Genomic DNA, 20,000 nt, shown 5'->3' on the forward strand with positions numbered 1-20,000 from the left:
ATATATATATATATATATAACCTGTATATATATATGTATATATATATATATATATATATATATATATATATATATATAATATTAAGCTGTATGCCCTGTGTGTGTGTGTGTGTGTCTGTGTGTGTGTGTGGTCACGAATAGGCTCCTATATGGTTGACTATTTAAAAAAAAACTGATCCCATAAATGTATAGAAGATTTATTGAGACACATGAATGGGTATGTTTGATCCTGCAGAACGGTAGTTCATTAAAATTGTGGGGTCTGCGTACGCGCCTTGTCCACAAAGTATGGAAATAAAAAATTAAGAAATTAAAAAAAATGTTTACAAGTGTTTTTGATATAGATGTACATAAAATACTTTGATAAGTATGTTTTAACTTAAATAGGGATGGTATAATAAAATTGTGAGGTCTGCGTTCGCGCCTGGCCTTCATAGAATGGAAATAGGCACAAACTTTAATAAAAACTTTTCATATCTATCTGCGTAAGTAGACTTTGATAATTTTGTTTCAGTTTGAAGAAATATGGTATAATAAAATTAGGGAGTGTTCGTTCACGCCTGACCTCCATAGAATGGAAATATGTCACAAAGTTTAGCAAGATGTTTTAATATAGATCCACAGAATATTGTGATAAGTGTTTCAGTGTGAACAGGTATGGTATAATAAATTATGGGGTGTATCTATTTTATTTTTACTTTCATCATATTTTGCTTTGGTTTTGATACTCCCGAATTCGAAGCTATCTCTTTACAACCCTTCCTTTTCATAACCTATCATACTTTAATAAATCAGAGTCAATTTTCTGTGGGCTGTTTTTGAACCCAGTCAACGACGGGTACTTTTGCTAGTATATATATATATATATATATATAAATATATATATATATATATATATATATATATAACCTTAAGGTTTTCTGTTTTCATCCTTATGTAGTTAAATTCTGTTTTAAAATTGAAGACTTTTGCGAAATCGGCTTATGTAAGTGGTAAGTCTATTTCTATTTTACAACATTAGTAAATGCTTTTTTTTCATCCTTATATAAATGAATTCTCTTTTGTCATTATAAAATTTTTAGAAGTCTGCTTATGTATGTGCTAAATCTGCGATCAGTTAAAGTTAATATTTTTTGTTTGGAATTTAAACTGCATTCTTTATATTTATTTTTGCAGAGGGGGGGGGGAGAGAAATGAAAAGGAACAACCGATATATATATATATATATATATATATATATATATATATATAACCCTAACCCTTACCCGAAGAGAAAAATATATGATAATATATATATATATATATATATATATATATATATATATATATATATATATATATATATATATATATATATATAGGTGTATAGTCCTAAAACTATTTAAAACATAAGAAACTTGTAAAATTTTATGTTATATAATAAAGATAGAAAATTAGGAGAAAATTAAAATTTACAACTCCTTATGTTATAAATATTTTCAGGACTGTTGCCTTACTACAAAAATGCTAGTTTATTTTGATGTTTTAAACTTCTTCCCCACTCTTTTTTTTTTTTTTGCTGATGAGGAGATGATATTCGAAGACACAAGTATTGGTCAACTATTGTCAATACTTATTCTCAATTTTAATAAGATAAATATCGTTTCCGAAACGATCGTACACCAAATTCATTTTGTTTGTTTTTCTTTTTAAAACTGATTCATAATTTATGATTACAATTACCAATCTTTATACTCAATAGTAATATAACTCTAGTATATATACACCTATTGAGCCTATTATATATCTACATTACTATGAGCAATGTTCTTTTAAAGTATTAATACATTAAAATTACCTTTGCTCTTTAGACTCCAGATTTAATACCCTCTATAATATATATATATATATATATATATATATATATATATATATATATATATATATATATATATATTGAAACGATAAACATATCTGACAGTATGAATTAAGAGTGGAAAAAGAATACCAAATCACTCAACGTTTCGCCCACTGTTTCGTGAGCTTTTTCAAAAGCAAAGAAAATAGTTAAAAATGCTACATGACTGGAGTATAAACGCGTTCACTTATGTAATTTCCTTATTTGCATAAATTTATATATATGAAGCACTCATTGCATATATTTTCCTGAAATAACTAATCCTCTAATCATCTTTCATAATAAGCTATTTTCTTCGCTCTGGAAAAAGCCTACGAAACAGTTGGCGAACCATTAAGAAATTTGGTCCTCCTTTTCTATTTTTAATTTGTAACGCGGAATATTCAGTGTAGCTTAATTGCCATATATATTTTATAACTTACTAACTAGCTCTACCTACGTATTGAGCACTTTTGAAGTAAATACTTAAAGTTTACGCATAAATTTATAATTTCTTATATTAATTTTCTGTGAGTAAATGAAGTAGTTATATATATATATATATATATATATATATATATATATATATATATATATATAGGAAGGGAGAGAGACATACAGATATATTAGAGGGAGATATATAGGAGCAAAAACAAAAGTCTTATTCGAAACTGAACATAATTCTTTGTTTATTTTTTTTATTATGTACAGCTAAAAATCATATATATATATATATATATATATATATATATATAGGTATAGCCATCCACATACAGTACTGTTTTGCAGCTCATCAGTGCGGCTAGACAGGAAACTACCTCAAGCTAGGATTGAAACCTGACCGCCTGTACGACGGTCAAGGTTCCTAACCATTACGCTATTGACGGCTGCTGATCGAGTTGTGAATTAACGATGTTTTGACGTCGTCCGAAATACCTGAGCTCGATTTGTTTACACAAAGAGCATCGCTTTATATGCTAATGGTTATTCATATATATATATATATATATATATATATATATATATATATATATATATATATATATATATATATATGTGTGTGTGTGTGTGTGTGTGTGTGTGCGTGCGTGTGTGTGTGTGTTTCAATTATATTTCACTCGCAGTGTATACCAATCCTTTCTGTTTAGAAGCTCAATGTATGTTAAATCTAACAACAGAGCACATATAAAAGAATAACACTATAGTTACATTCCAAGATCCAAATATTTATTTTTCATGCAAAACAACTCCTTTAGCATGTTTAAATTTCGGTATATTTTTTACCGATCTGTTTTGTTATGCAGAAACAATCGGTTATTGTTATGTCAATGCCGGCTCTTTTCGCACATATACTCATCAGAAAACATAAATTCTTTGCTTAAAGAGTAAAAATGTATGACAATATAACGTCGCTTGAAGAAAAATGAAAGAAAATTCAAAAAGACTCTATATCGTGCGTTTATTCCGACAGCCATCTTGGTTGATGTAGACAATATGTATGGGGGATTGACTGTTAGTAAAACATATTGAGAATATAAACAGATAAGTGTGTTGTATATATATATATATATATATATATATATATATATATATATATATACACACAGAGAGAGAGAGGGAGAGGGAGAGAGGGAGAGAAGGGGGAAATGAAAAGGAACAACCGACTTATGTATATATATGTATTATTCCTTAATTGGAATTCATTTTTGAGATGAGCATTATATATTAATTTATTTTTACTTCGGACTATTATTCTCGTCTTTATTAGTTGTTGTTTTTCATCTTTTATTGGTTTGTGTATTCACAACGTTTCGGCCAACTATTCCTCTGGCCTTCGTCAGGTGGTACGAAGATGGTACATTTCGGCCAACTATTCCTCTGGACTTCGTACCACCTGACAAAGGCAAAAGGAATAGTTGGCTGAAACGTTGTGAATAAACAAAAAACAATAAAAGAAAAAAAAAACAATAACCGACTTACGTGTTTATCAACGTTTCGTCTTTATTTCCAGACTTCCTCTGGATGAAATAAAAACGAAACGTTGATGAACACATAAAGCGATTTGTTCCTTTTTATTTCTATATTTTGTCGGAATACTATTTCCATTATTCTCATCATAGTTTAAAAAATATAAAAAGTGGATAATCATATTTTAAAAACAATATATATGCCACTCCCCATTTGGGCGTACCAAATTGGTCAAAGGGAAAACTATTCCCAACTCGCATTTAGCTAAAAATGCACTTTGGTATAAATAATTGAATTCATTCACAACGTATCGTTAACAAAAACAAATAAACACACACACACACACACACACACACACACACACACACACACACACACACACACACACATACACACACACACACACATATATATATATACCTACATACATATATATATATATATATATATATACTAGCATGGGTACCCGGCGTTGTCTGGGTTGGCATGAAGTTCCGTTTGGAACACACCTGCTATACTAATCATTTTTATCAGTGGCAACGTGGAAATCCTCACAATTCCAAAAATAAAAGAACGGATGAAAACATGCAAATGTAATCGCCCGCTAAAAGTAGAAGTACGTGATATCCTCTCCACCAGATATTTCGGCAGAAGGGATACAAAGAGAAGAAACTATTTTCCGGATATTGAACGCTTGAAAGAAAACTCCCCACTCCAAAAAAAAAAAATATTAATAATTAAAAATAAATCATTACAACTTTTGTTTCAATAAAAATAGCAGCGAATGCTTGTTCGATCGCAAAAAAAGTTAGCCAAGTAGGCAGAACCTTAAGAAAATGAAGATCTACCAAAAATTAATTGCAAAAACAATTAAATGAAACTTTTCGTCATTTTATGTTTCTAATGTTGTCTTCTCCCCCCCCCCAAATGAATTTGTCATATTTTGGGGTTCGTTTTGTTTATAAAGTTATTAGGTTAAAGTACAGAATGATCTCATAAAATTAATTAAATTAATCGTTATTTTATGTTTCAAATGTAATTCCCCCCCCTCACTACAAAAAAGACAACAAAAAAACAAATTGTATTTGTTATGTTTTGCCCCCCCCTCCCTCGATCGCCAAACTTGAAAGAATGCTAGAGATGATATATCTCGTTGAACGCTTTGTGGCCAAAAAGTGGGTGCTCATTTACGTTAAATTTATATAGAAAAGTGATCCCCCACTCTTAAATATTAATTTTCTTATTTTACAGAATTTCTTCTTTCATATTACTCATAAAGGCTGTTTAAACGTATTAGGTGCCCAAAAAGTAGGTCTTAATTTTTTTTAGGGGTTAAACGACGCTGGGTCACGTTGTAAAAATTTACCTTTTTCTTTAATTAGAAATTTAACTTTGTAATCGATGAGATTAATGTAAAAAACGAAAGAAACGTGTAAATTGTGGAATTTAGAGAGGGGCAGTAGCTCTTTATTTTCTTAGGTGTAAGCAACGCTGGGTCACACCGAAAAAATTACCGATTTCTGTATAGCCGTTTAAAGAATAATAAAAATAAATAAGTGAAATGTTCGGAAGTTTCTAAAGGGCAAAAACTCTAAAAAAAATTTTAGAAATCGATGTTAGAATAATAATTCCAAATAAATTAAATTAAATATGTTATCAATATAATTATTGTTTAAAATTTATTAAATAACAATTTTAAATAGAACACTTAAAACAATTCTCTCGCTAGAAACATTAATTAAGATACCGTTATTTAATAAAATCGATTTTTCTTAATGTAATATGCAAATAACATGATCTTTTAATTGTATAGTTTACAAGAATCATACTAAATATAGAAATAAATGAAAGAATAAAGTAAGGAAGCTTTTGTATATATTAATCAAATTGTGAACAAACAGACAGGAATACAAATTTATATATATATATATATGTGTGTGTGTGTGTGTGTGCACAGAATAATCACGTTTGCACATCAGCTCTCGGTATATAATTGAAGTTAAGCAACAATGCATAGTACAATATGGGTGACTATTTGGGAAGACTAGGCGCTGCGACAATAGAAATTACCACATTAGTAACTGGTGGTGCGTTTGAAAAACACTTCGCAAAATGCACTCTCTGTCTTCGTTAAGACAAGCATCTACAATGGAAACTATTGTGGCAATCAATTACACCGACTGTGATAACACAGGTTCCAAAAAGTTCTACACAAAGCGTATCCCACAACAAATAACACATCTGGATTATAGACAGCTTTGTTGCCTGAACCGCATACCTTCGGATTCGAGGGAAGATAGTCCAATAAAGGCACATTGCGTGTGTGAATTCGTTTCTTTATGGACTCCAAAATAGCTGACCCCATTTTTATTAAATTTCAGACCAATGTAGTATATGTGTCTGGGATAGTTTTCTTTACAGGAATGTATCTGATAAGTATCGAAAATCCTTAATCAATTGTCGAAAAACTCCGATTAAAGAATGGATTTCGTTGGCAATAAAAATAAGGTGTGGTACATTTGTTGATCCTTATTTTATCCCAGACAACGCTGGGTCTTCCTGCTAGTATATATATATATATATATATATATATATATATATATATATATATATATATATATATATATATACTAGAATATTCTGTGTAGCTTAATTGCCATATATATTTTCATAACTTACTATATATATATATATATATATATATATATATATTTGTGTGTGTGTGTGTGTGTGTGTGTGTGTGTGTGTGTGTGTGTGTGTACGAGATCGCGACATTTTAGTTGTTCAATCACTGTAGACCATCTTCGTTTAATTTTACTCGAATATCGTTGTGGTTGACATTGGCCCTGCGTTTTGTTCCTTGCTAATGGAGAGAGTGATGGCTCCGTTGCAGAGTTCGGCACCCATGACCGATGACAATCGTAACTTCCTGCGCTGATGATTCCAGAATTGGAAACACTAGTGCACAAAAAATAATTTCATAAAATGAACTCAAAATCAATATTATTTAAAGAAGTGCTCATTACAAAGTAGAGCTTTATAAATACAAGTAATACAAATATTAAAACGACCTAAACAACTAAAGAAATTAATTCGCATTTCGGTGCTAAGCATACGACATCAGAGGTATATATACTAGCAGAAAGACCTGACGTTATCCGATATTGAATGATAATAAACAAATGTTTAACACTCCCATAGTTTCATTGTCATCGAAATCGGATACATTGCCCATTTTCAATCAAATCGATTAATTGCCTGCTCTGGTTGCGGACCCATCGAGGTACAAGAGAAGGAAGCTTCAAATACCTCCCCGGAGTAACTTAGTCCAAAACACATTGTACTCTACATTGCCTTGTAGAGAACCTACTCTTTATTTTGTACAATTATATATACATATATACATAACCTCATCAGGGTCGAAAGTCCGGTTCGTGAATTTCTTATTCTTTTTCTTTTTCTTCATTTTGGTGTTATGGCGAAGAGACGAAAATTTACGTGTTGGTCCGGTGAACTTCTCGTCTCTTCGCCATAGCACCAAAATGAAGAAAAAGAAAAAGAAATTTACGAACCGGACTTTCGACCCTGATGAGGCTATGATATATATTAGAGAAATATAGGGCTTACAAAAAAACAAAATCAATAAACAAAAACGATTTCGTCATCGTATTCGACACTTCATGCAAAAAGTTTTCAAAAATTTCTCATTTAAATTTTACTTTAAAAATAAGTGTCTTCAAAAAGTGTGTGACCATCTTTTACTTTATATATATATATATATATATATATATATATATCTTTATATATATATATATATATATATATATATATCTTTATATATATATATATATATATATATACATATATATATATTTATATATATATATCGTTATATATATATATTTATATATATATCTTTATATATATATCTTTATAATTATAATATATAAAAAAATATATATATAATATATATATATAATGATATATATATTATATTAATATAATAATAGACGAATATTGGCTGAAGAGAGCTTGATAAGGATATCTTAGACGGCCCTAATTATCGGGCTTGAAACCGACGGTACCGATGACTTGTCTCATCTAACAACTTTCTGTACACAAAATATATATATCTTTACGGCTCATTACCGTGGGGTCCCGATTTCGAATGTCGCTATATTCAGCCACTCTCATGAGTCGTAGACGACGAAACACGTGTCAGTGGATAATTACATTTTAAAATAATATATATATACCGCTTCCCATGTGGGAGTACCAAATTGGTTAAAGGGAAAATTATTATCAGCTCGCATTTAGGTAAAAATGCGCTTTCGTAAATAATTGAATTCATTGAAAACATATTGCTAAAACCAAAACAAACAACATATATATATATATATATATATATATATATATATATATATATATATATATATATATATATACATATATATAAGAAGGTAGTTCAAACGGTAACACCTCCTATTTTAAAAGTTGTAAAGCTGCAAAGAGGAGAGTAGTACCATCGAAATGTGCTCCAGGATGTATATTTCTACATAGTCACAGCCATTTTCAATGTCCTTTTTCCAAGAATTCAAAGACGCATCTCCGCTTCTGATGCACGTTTAGGACAGAGGTGCGTTCTCGGAGTCACACATCGTCAATATCTGCAACAGAGATATGAAGCTTGCAGGTCATGAATGCATAAGTTCAGTCATCATATGAATGCAATTTGCTATCCTCTCTGATCCATGCATTACTTTTGGAACGCCTCTCCTATATATATATATATATATATATATATATATATATATATATATATATATATATATTATATGGTGGTCGCTACTTATCAAGGGTCGGAAGCCACTCGGGGATATGGGTTACTTCGTGTACAGGAATCAATGGGATAGTATCGTAGTAATGGTTAGTATTGGAGATTTGATAAAGTGTCTTACTTAAGGGGGCGGTTTATCAGGAATGTGTTTATGTTGGACTTGAAGACATCCAAGTTGTTGTCAGGTCGGAAACAGGCAAACGGAAGAGAGTTCCACAGCTGTGCACTTCTAAGAAAGAAGTTTTGTTCATGGAATCTACGTTTTGATTTAGGCACTGATAAAGAATGGGGAAAATTATTGGCAGTGGTTTCAGCTAAACGGGTGTTTTTCGTGAAAGATTAGCCAGGGGGGCCAGAGATTGGAGCTCAGACGAGCACTTGCGATGGAAATAACGATAAAAGAAAGACAGGCTCGCAACGTCTCTTCTGCGCGAAAGAGGTTGCAGGGAAGAGAAAAGGGCATCCCCCACTAAGCCACGAAGTCTCTCTCTCTCTCTCTCTCTCTCTCTCTCTCTATATATATATATATATATATATATATATATATATATATATATATATATATATATATATCTTACGCAGCCATGTACTTTTAAACAGGCCAGTAGTCTGATGAGAATATCACTCTCTTTGATCAACCCTCTTAGTACAACAGCGGTCGGTATGATTATATCTATGCCATAACGCTTCTTATTTTTCGTCGCCTTCCTTTACTACTTCCTCTTTCTCCCTCTTTCTTCCTCTTCTTCTTCCCTCACAAATAAATAAATAAATAACAATGCCCTTCATGCAGTTCTAGGCCATACGATACTATACTGTACTTTCACTTTCAATTGACTGCCTCGTTTCCTGTCGTGTGTGGCGGTGCCGTGTGTATGTGTGTGCTCTAAGATCACCTTCTCGACGGCGCTGCAATGTTTACTGGAATATCCTGACGATGCAAACACTACGCTCAATGGCATCGCCAGCAACAGCATCGCCGGCTTGTAAAGAAGACAATATCCAGTAGCAGTGTTATTAGTAGTATCCGTGATACTACTACTACTACTACTACTACTACTACTACTAAGTACTTATCACCGCTGCTCTTACTAAAAAGCAGAGCACCATATACAACACCCACCAATTGTATCATCATCTAACGTCGGCTCTCCTTCTATCCCTCTTTTTCTCTCTCAAAGCCTTGCTCTCCTTTTTTTTTTAATCTCGGTCCGCCTTGCTCTCCTTTTTTTATAAGCTCTACCTTCCTGATTCACAAAAACGACGTCGGTCTGAGCTAAAAAAAAATAAACAAAAAAAAAAACAAAAACAATAATTCAAAACAACAACAATACAAAAAAGAAAAATGTTCATATATCGGTCAGGGTACGATATACGGCCGCAATCGGCGGAGACTTTGTTTCTTTTTTTGTTTTTGTTTTTGATTTAAAACGTTTATTTAGTTCATTGGAATCATTTTCTTTGTTTTCTTTTTTTTGTTTAAATTCGCAACGTCAATGTGGTGAGCGCAATTTACGGGGACGTCTTCGCTTAAAGAATATACTTCGCCGATCGGCTTCCGCTTTACTCCGAGCACCGGGCAACATCGGTAAGTCTTGATTCTTTTTTTTTTTTTAATCAAGTAGGTTTTATTTATTTATTTATTTTGGTGATTTATATTTTATTTCATTTTATTTGCATGTTTGTTAAAATGGTTGCCACATATCAACAATATTAACTGCTATGTAGATTAGTGAGGAACTAAATCTATGGCAAATGAGGAAGCGTTTATGTTTCATTGCCGCATAAAAATCATCAGGTTTAAGAGGAGATGCACAGTCTTTATGCATTTAGCCTGATGATTTCCTACAGGAATGAAACACTCGCTAAAAATACAGTTTCATATTACTAAGTTTGAAAGCCTATTGCATTTTGACAATATATAGCTAAATAGATTACCTTTACTTTATAATATTTGATGCGTCCGCATATGAAAGTAGCATAATTATATATATATATATATATATATATATATATATATATATATATATATATATATATATGTGTGTGTGTGTGTGTGTGTGCGTGCGTGCGTGCGTGCGTGTGTGTGTGTGCGTGTGCGCGTGTGTGTGTGCGTGTGTGTGTGTGTGTGTGTGTGTGTGTGTGTGTGTGTGTGTCACGTAGGTTGACGACTTCATTGGAGAATTGAACACGCGTTTTTGTGCAGCTTACGTAGCATGAGTATATTTGGGTGTAATTTTTAAACTACAACGTATCTCTACGCATGTACTAGGTGCAGTTGAAGTAATTATTGGAGTAATGCCTACATATATCATAAAATAATACACATACACATAATATATTTTATGTAGTGAATAACATATATATATATATATATATTGTGTATATATATATATATATTAAGGGAGGGAGGGGGAAGACAGAAACAGATACATGGAGAGAATTGTTTCCGTATATGTACGCATATAAATTATATATATATGTGTGTGTGTTTGTGTGTGTGTGTATTGATGTAGTATTTATTTCAACCGTGCTCAGTGCATGTGTAGATATAAGTAGTCGTATAAAATATACTAAAATATACTTATAGCTGTAAGCTACACAGAAAACGTGTGCGTTTCATTAGAGATTTAATTTGTATGGTAAACTCTACACCCTCTCTCTCTCTCTCTCTCTCTCTCTCTATATATATATATATATATATATATATATATATATATATATATATATATATATATATATATATATATATATAGTCAATCAAATGGTAATAAATCCTTACAAACAAACATGCACACACGCACGTATATATATATATAAATATATATATATATGTGTGTGTGTGTGTGTGTGTGTGTGTATATGTATATGTATGTATATGTATGCATGTATATATATGTGTGTGGTATATAACAATTCTCCAATGATACGTCTATAGAATTGCATTGTATTTCACCAGAAATACCGGTTTATGGTTTTATATATATAAAAAAAGGATAGTATACCGAATATAAAAAACGAGGTAATTGTTTGTCGTGTGATACTACTAAGTGCTCAGTATGAAAATAACAGAGCCGAGCGATAGCTAAATAATGTGCATTAAAATCGTTATAGTACAATGTTTAAAATATATCTAAAAGGAACAAGATATTTAATGCATTTATGTGTGTGTATATGTGTGTATGTCTGCGTGTGTATAAACATCGGATTTTCCGTTGAACACAATAAAATATGTCATACTTCTTCCATCTCTCTTTTCTTCTTCCTCTCCCTTTCTCAATTATAAGATAATACATAATATTTTGCGCATATATTTTTTTCCAGTATTAACGACAACATTTCTTAGGAGGTGAGAAGGGCGTCGCCGTAATAAGCAAAATACATTTATGGCAAGAAAGCTACACAGAAACGCTGGGGATTCATTTTCGAGGAAAAGCATCAGGATAATTATCAAATGATTTCCTCTTGGAATGAAGCACAAACGTTTTAATGAAGCTTACTTGGCAAAAGACTATGCCCATAGCTTAACCATTTCTCCGGGAAATGATTTACAAGCGTTTCTGTGCAGCTAACTTACCATAAGTATATTTTCATACTATATATATATATATATATATATATATATATATATATATATTGCATATATATATATATATATATATATATATATTGCATATATATGTAATATATATATACATTTAAATATATATATATATACATTCATATACACACACATACTTACGTACAAATATATATGTATATATATATATATATATATATATATATATATATATATATATATACATTCACACACGCACGCGGACACGGACACACACCTATATATATATATATATATATAAATATATATATATATATATATATATATATATATATATATAAATTATTTTAAATGTTCAAGATAAGAATAGAAAAACAACAATTCAAAAACCAATGAAAACGTATTTATTTAAACGTTACTTTATAGAGATCAGTGTTTTATATATATATATATATATATATATATATATATATATATATATATATATATATATATGCGTGTGTGTATGTATACATGCAGATATGCATAAAGATACATATACATATGTGTGCATATCTATATATACATACACGTTCACCTATGTATTTGTATATATAATAGAGCTTATATAATTCAAGTTACGCAGTAAAAATAATTCAGAAAGCAAATATATATATATATATATATGTATATATATATATGCATATGCATGCATACATGCATATGTATATAAAATATATATGCATATCTATGTATATATATGCATACGTATGTATGTGTGTGTATATGTCATATATATATATATATATATATATATATATATATATATAATGTGACAGAGCTAATCTAAGTCTTCAGGTTCCGTAAACGTAATTCAAACAGGAAGTTATCACTAGGACTTTAACAAAAAAAAAATATTCTTTTCCGTCTTTTGACTCTCGGGCATATACCCGACACAGAAAGACACAGTCAATCAACCGAGAACCATATCCGTCTATATAAACAAATAAAGATATTTACGGATATATACTCAAGAGTCAAAACAATGAAAAGAATATGCTGTTGTCAAGGCACTACCTATCACTGAGCGAACATCAAACCCAGTTTTAATGTTTGGATGTACGTTTGGTCACTTGTTACTTTAAGAATAATATGCAAATCTTATGATTTTTCTCGCGAGCATTATTTTTCACGTTTTTTTTTACTGCACTTACTAAGCATCCACTAACTGTTGCTCTATTTAATGGTCGATGGGAAGCTGGATGTGATGAACATAAGAAATAGCTTCGATTTTTTTTTTTTTAATACGACTGTCGGTTTTATGCAGAGGGTGATCGTGATAGTCAAAACGAATTTATACATACTTCATGTGATCGAAGCTGAAGTTTACTGTATGCGTTGATTCTGGGCAAATTACGCCACGATACAAACAAAATTCAATACATTTTCAGGCTGGATAACAACACTGATTCAACAACAATAATATCGGCTTCTTGGCCAAGATTAAAGTGTAGTATATGCTCTGATACTACACTTCACTTTTTTGTTCTCGTTTAGTGGAGGATAAATCCTTCACGACGGAGACATTTTTTTTATTTTTGTTGCTTTTCTCGACACTAAAAAAAAAACGACCTTGGTGTCCAACTCTACCTTGTGGGGAGGCAGAGTAAATAAGAACACTGATTCGAATAAACAAATAAATAAAATTTTAACAGTTTTCAATTTAAAAGCTGTTATTAATATCAGCGCTGTTCGCCTTTAATGGCCATGATATTTGCAAAGCATATAAAAATACGCATCGTTTTAATTTCAACAAAAATCAAAATCAAACAAAAAAATGTTAAATACATCACAAACGATTAAAAACGTTGCTTCTTTTTAACGAGCGTGTATTTTTCGGTTTGAGATTGTATTGTACATACACTCATACAAGTCTATATTCGTCCGTCAGCACGACGAAGCATCTGACAATCATGTACAATGATGGAAGACACACGCTGAATTTGGGAAGCAAGTGTTGCACAATCTCTAACCATTCTTCTTCTGATTCGGCACAGCTAGATTACAATGGCAAAGTGGAATCCAGGACGACTGGAAACAATGCCGAGATAAGCAGAAAGCACATACAACATCCTGTATTTCCAAATGGTCACCCATTTTAGGCTCAACTTTGCTTAACTTTGGTGATCAATGCATATATGCATCAGCCTGCTATGGTAATGCTTCAAAACACACGGGGTCGGAGAAACGCCATGCAACTAACTTCTAAACGTCAATACATACGTACGTGAATTAAAATCGGTATTTTTTTAAAACTCTTGTTCACCTCCAAACAAGACATACTACCATTTGAACGTAAGGTGCAACTACTTGTGATCGTGGCTACTGGGAACTATGTTAGAAGATAAAACGAGATGTTTGTTCACATTACATTTAAACTTCTACATGTTACTACAGTCAGAGAAGCGGGAAACAGGGAGAGAATTCCGAAGTCTAGGGAATAAACCATTACAGTAGAAGGCTTTCCAGCATATAGAGACCTGTACAGTGAAGAGGTGGGATTTTGCTTTTTTGTCAGGTTAGCGGAAGTATGTACATCGAGGGGGGCACAAGTGATTTGAGTTCATGACAGCACATTCCATTAAAGTACTTGTAAAGAGACACAGGTATACAATATAGCGGCGATGGGACAGGGGTTGGCGCTTGGCTGATAGTGCGAAACCGGTTTGATTGGAGACTTTATTAAATCCTGTCTAAAATGAAGAGACTAGTAGTAGATGCACGATCCCAGATATGCCACCAATATTACATGCATGGGCGAATAGTACCTTTGTAAAAATATAGGATATTCTCAGTTGCGAGTAATTGTCTAGCATATTAGAGAGAATCCATCTTTTTTGCAGCAGTCTTGGCAATACCCTCACTGTATTTGTTCCAGTTCATATTAGGTATGAGTGTTAAGCCGAGCAGTTTGAACGATAAGCTCTTAAGTAGGGTCCTATTAGTCATAACTATTGGTGATTGAGATGGTTTCTTATAATTGTTAAAGGAAAGAAGTTTGGTCTTAATATTATCAAATGTTACCATCGATTTACGACCACATTCCACTACAGACTTGAAATCGTTTTCTAAGGTTTCTACCTTCGCTTTAGATATGTGCACGTTTGTTTCTTGCTTATTTCTTTTTTACTATTGTAGAACGTAGTGTCATCAGCAAATATACCCATCTCAGACACAATGTTATCAGGGAGGTCGTTTATGAAAATCGGGAATAAACCTGATTATATCACAAACAAATTAACATCTATAATAGATAAACGGCATGTCTCTGTCTATCTATCGGGGTAAGCAATCTATATATATATAAAAGCGAAAATGTATGTTCGCTTTTTGTGTATGTCCAAGAAAGGCTTTTTCAGAGAAGCGGTCAGTCGGTTCACAATTTTTAAAAACTTTTATATCACATGTAAATCGTAATATCTCACAGTTAACAACGGAGCTCGCCTGTCTATTTAATTTGCTCGACTTCGGGAAGATAAATATTCAACAGTTTTCGCTCGCCGCATGTAGGTTAGGCCTTTTCCTATAATGTTTTCCCCTAACCCCAACGTCTTGGGGGGGGGGGAAGCATTCCCGCACTAAATGAAATGCTACCCCGCAGTCAAAAGTTGACCTCATTAAGTCATTAAAACGTGCACCTGCTAATTTAAGTAATTAAATAAATTCAAACGTGTTTCTGTTAGCATCTCGCGGTGGGGGTAATGGTTAACGTCACACTTTTTTTTTCCACACTTTAATTTACAACTTTGCCTCAAGGGTTCGGGTTCGATCCTCATACTTAACTACCAAAACATTTTTTTTATTTTAACCCCCCCCCCCCCTCGGAGTTTTCACACACACACCTCCAAACAACGCCGGGTACCCCTCGCTAGTCTATAATATAAATCTCACCTGCTTGTTTAAATGTATGTATGTATGTCTGCCTAAAAGTTTCGACAGAGGCGACGGATTTTCACGAGATCGGTATCATTATAAAGCTCCACCCTTCGGACGAGAAATATCGGAAAATTGGCTAAAAACATTAATTCCTTCACCCTCAACTGCGCACTTTTCGATAGGAAGGTTTTGTTTTTTTTTCGCCGATATTTTCGAAACTCATCCCCACTTTTCGATTCTATAGCTTTAATTAAAACCTACGTCACTTCCGGTTTGGCGATGGACACAACAGCAAACATGTCACATTTTTTTGTTTCACGTTCTTTTCCTACTTCGCGGTACGGGTTCCAGCCTGCCTGCCTATTACCATTTTGTTTTTTGTTTTTTCCAACACACACCTCCAAACACCCGATCAACGCCGGGCACCTAGGCTAGTTAAATTTGAAGCAGTATCTCAAGATCAATTGCGGCATTTTCTTATGTAAATGTTAGAGATGAATACAATGGTTGTGTTAAGCTTTTGTATTAGCGATGAGATGTTACAATAATAATGTGCGGTCTGAGTTCGGACCGAAATTCCATAAACATCGATGATGATTTTATTTTATTCATAACTTGAACACTAAAAATTAAAGGAAAAAAAGATAATATAGTTTTCGGAGCGAGATGTAGGAGTACAGAGCGATCCATATTTAACATCGATGATATCTTACAGCGCACACGCACACGCACACACACACACACACACACACACACACATATATAAACATTATTATATATATACGAATACACTATATATATATATATATATATATATATATATATATATATATATATATATATATATATATATTCATTACCGTTTTATCTGCTTACACATGTTTCGATTACCGAATCGTATCAATGATCCGATAACTTCATCAGACTTTACAGAAATAATTATTACGTATAACTAAGCAGATAAAACGGTAATGAATATATACATATTTGCTCTACAATAGTACTGAGCACTCTCTTCAGGCTTTTACTAATTACCATTATATATATATATATATATATATATATATAACTACTTCATTTACTCACATAAAATTAATATACGAAAGTATAAATTTATGCGTAAACTTTAAGTATTTACTTCAAAAGTGCTCAATACGTAGGTAGAGCTAGTTAGTAAGTTATAAAATATATATGGCGATTAAGCTACACTGAATATTCCGCGTTTCACCCACTCTAGGACTCTTCAGCGTAATATTCAGTGTAGCTTAATCGCCATATATATTTTATAACTTACTATATATATATATATATATATATATATATATATATATATATATGATTGTTGAGCTGGATTAAATCCGACGATATGAAATAAAATGGAGGTGGAAGGACCTGGATACTCAACGTTTCGCCCGATTTATGCGGGCTTCTTCAAGAGGGATGGTCATTGACCATCCCTCTTGAAGAAGCCCGCATAAATCGGGCGAAACGTTGAGTATCCAGGTCCTTCCACCTCCATTTTATTTCATATATATATATATATATATATAAGAAACTTTGTCTGTGTGTGTGAGCTCGTTCCCAATGTACTCCTAAACGGCTGGGTAGATTTTGTTGAAATTTTACAGAAATATACTATATGTGCCTAACAGTGTTCTTAGGTAGGTTTGGTATCGGAATGTCTTCGATTAGTATCGATAATCGAAAAAATCCGATGGAAGAAGGAACAGACAATTTTTACTTAAATTAACGCTTTATACAGCAAAACATCACAAGTGGTTTTGAGAAGTTTTATTGCCGCACAAGCAGTAAGGTTCGGCATTTAAAATCAACAAAAAGTTGTTTTTTATCATGACAGGGCGCGTCCGAAATGAATGCTTGTGTTAAGAGCACAACTAAATAATGATACTTGACTTTTGCATTAAAACTTTGATTCAAGCTATTATGTAAAAATGATTTTATGAAATCAAGAATAGGTTCTCTACAGTGCAATGTAAACTACAATGTATTGTGAAATAAGTTACTGCGGAGAGACATGTGAAGCTCCCCCCGGTGCACCGCGGGGGTTCCCCAGCTAAAACAAGCAATTAATAGATTTAATCGAAAAATGATCGATTTTATCGATTTCGCTTATAAGAAAATATGGGACGGTGATCATTCGTTGATCTTCATTTAATTCAGGGCAACGTCGGGTCTCACTTCTAGTATATATATATATATATATATATATATATATATATATATAGTGTATGTATGGTGTGTGTATGAATGCGTTGTATATTTGTATATATTATATGTGTGTGTATATTTACATGTGTGTACATAGCCATCTCGTATATATGCATAGGTACGTGTATATATGTATATATGTGTATATTTATATGCATGTGTGCATATATTTATATATGTAGACATATACATATATATGTATATATACATAAATATACATATATGCATATGTACATACATATATATGTGCGTATGTAGATGCATGTATTTATGCTGATATAGTTGCATACATACAGACATACGTATATATATATATATATACACATATATATATATGCATTTACATGTTCATATATATTCATATATATGCATGTATATGTATACGTTTGTATTATATACGTACGTGTGTATATACGTATGTGTATATGCAGACATATACGCATGTGTGTATATATTCGATAAGATATGACCTTTTAACAAGTTAGTATTATTTTTATTATTATTATTAATATTGTTGTTGTTGTTGTTGTTCCTATTTACAATGCCTCCCCACGGGGCAGAGTTAGACACCAGGGTCGTTATTTAACGTGGAGAAAAAGAACAAAAATAAAAATTGTCTCAGTCGTGAAGGATTTCTCCTCCACTGACAGAGAACAAGAAATTGAAATGCAGCATCTGAAGAACAGATGCTACACTTTGATCTTGACCCGTTTGTTGTTCTGTAAAAAGATATTGAGCCCTTTTTATGTATTAAGTTTATTGTTCTGATTCCGCTTATATATATATATATATATATATATATATATATATGCGTATATCTATAATATAAAGCTGAATGTGTGTGTGTGTGTGTTTGTGTGTGTGTGTCTTGTCACGAATAGGCTCCTATATGGTTCACTATTTTAAAAAAACTGATTACATATAATGATAGAAGATTTATCGAGACACAGGAATGGGTATGTTTGATCTGCCAGAACGGTGGTTCATTAAAATTGTCGGGTCTACGTTCGCGCCTGGTCCGCAAAGTATGGAAATAAAAAATTTTAAAATTTAAAAAAAACAAAACGTTTACAAGTGATTTTGATATAGATGTACATAATAATACTTTGATAAGTATGTTTTCACTTAAATAGGGATGGTATAATAAAATTGTGGGGTCTGCGTTCGCGCCTGGCCTCCATAGAATGGAAATAGGCACAAACTTTAATAAAGACTTTTCATATCTATCTGCGTAAGTAGACTTTGATAATTATGTTTCAGTTTGAAGAAATATGGTATAATAAAATTATGTGGTGTTCGTTCGCGCCTGACCTCCATAGAATGGAAATATGTCACAAAGTTTAGCAAGGTTTTTTAATATAGATCCACAAAATATTGTGATAAGTGTTTCAGTGTGAACAGGTATGGTATAATAAATTATGGGGTTTATCTATTTTATTTTTACTTTCATCATATTTTGCTTTGGTTTGATACCCCCAATTTCGAAGCTATCTCTTTACAACCGTTTCCTTTTCATAACCTATCATACTGTAATAAATCAGAGTCCATTTTCTGTAGGCTGTTTTCGAACCCAGTCAACGACGGGTACTTTTGCTAGTATGTATATATATCCTGAA

General features: G+C 32.0%; 1 long non-coding RNA gene across 1 annotated transcript in view; it reads left to right on the forward strand.

The window, feature by feature from the left end:
• The first annotated feature begins 9,443 nt into the window (after nucleotides 1-9,443).
• LOC145249557 (uncharacterized) overlaps nucleotides 9,444-20,000 on the forward strand; it is a 425,864-nt gene continuing 415,307 nt past the window's right edge. Inside the window, exon 1 of the long non-coding RNA XR_013863549.1 lies at nucleotides 9,444-10,269. This is a non-coding gene — a long non-coding RNA (uncharacterized LOC145249557). The remainder of the gene's footprint in view (nucleotides 10,270-20,000) is intronic.

Source organism: Euprymna scolopes, chromosome 28 (assembly GCF_053919585.1).
Source record: "Euprymna scolopes isolate OS-2025 chromosome 28, ASM5391958v1, whole genome shotgun sequence".
Taxonomy (NCBI): Eukaryota; Metazoa; Mollusca; class Cephalopoda; order Sepiida; family Sepiolidae; genus Euprymna; species Euprymna scolopes.